The sequence below is a fragment of the Euphorbia lathyris genome, chromosome 3 (assembly GCF_963576675.1).
Source record: "Euphorbia lathyris chromosome 3, ddEupLath1.1, whole genome shotgun sequence".
In the NCBI taxonomy this organism is placed as follows: Eukaryota; Viridiplantae; Streptophyta; class Magnoliopsida; order Malpighiales; family Euphorbiaceae; genus Euphorbia; species Euphorbia lathyris.
Genome location: NC_088912.1, coordinates 54,268,689 through 54,269,808, shown reverse-complemented (window position 1 = coordinate 54,269,808; position 1,120 = coordinate 54,268,689). Strand labels below are relative to the sequence as shown.

At 33.1% G+C, this 1,120-nt stretch overlaps 1 non-coding gene across 1 annotated transcript; it reads right to left on the bottom strand.

Moving 5' to 3' along the window:
* Positions 1-1,013: 1,013 nt before the first annotated feature.
* Positions 1,014-1,120, bottom strand: LOC136225170 (small nucleolar RNA R71). Its single transcript, XR_010686901.1, has one exon. It is a non-coding gene; the product is annotated as a small nucleolar RNA R71 (small nucleolar RNA).

The following is a 1,120-nucleotide window of genomic DNA, read 5'->3' as shown; positions in this document are numbered from 1 at the left end:
AATCTTACCAAAGTTATAGTTGCTTTCTTTGCTTAATGAAAATAAGTTTTATACCTTCTATTTATTCCAACTACGGAAGCATCTGTCTTGTAATCAAAATCTCAAGACAGAATTGTTCTCTAAATTCAATATAATATTCTCATCTAATCCTAATTTATCCGAACCAATACAATCAATTAAACGATTTTCTTTAGTTAAACCTAAAGACGTGAATAAAACTGAATTGAATAAGTTTTTAGTTAAAAAGCGTTCCCTATGGGTTCGATATCTTTTATTACTACAAGCGTATACCGTGCACTTGCGGAAATCGCTCAACAAGTTTTTGGCGCCGTTGCCGGGGAACGCCAATTTTTTTAACAAAATTTTAGATTTTTCGTGTTTTATTTCGAATCTAGGTTTAAACATACTTATTTTAACTTTTATAATTTATTAATTTTAATTTACTAATTTATTTATTTTTCAAATTCTGTTTTGTAGGTAGTTTCGATTCGTGCAAGATTTCAGGTTCATGCACAGTTCTCGAAGTTCAGGCATTGTACCAGACCCTATAGACCCAGAAATTGAAAAAACCATTAGAAAGAACAAGAAAAACAAAAATAAGACTCCAGTAAAAACACATACCGAGCCAAAAAAAATGGCAAACCCACCAACACTTATGGATTACGCTAGGTCAGGTGTGGCCGGTGTAACCAATAGTGTAGTTAGACCCAGAATCACCGCAAACCAATTTGAAATTAAGCCAGCTTTGCTTAATATGTTGCAAAATAATGTAACATTTTACGGGTTACCTAACGAAAATCCTAACACCCATTTAACAAATTTCTTTGAAATTTGTGACACTTTAAAAATCCCAGATGTGACTGCCGAAGCAATCAAACTTCGACTTTTTCCTGTCACTTTGAAGGACAAAGCCAAAGATTAGTTAACTTCTATGCCAGGCGCAACATTTGAAACTTGGGACCAATTAGCCCAAGCTTTTTTTATCAAAATATTTTCCTTTAGCAAAAACTGCAAGAGTCATAAAAGAGTTAACATCTTTTTCTCAAAATGATAATGAGACTCTTTATGAGACTTGGGAACGTTTTAAAGAACTTCAACGTTTATGCCCACACCACCAATT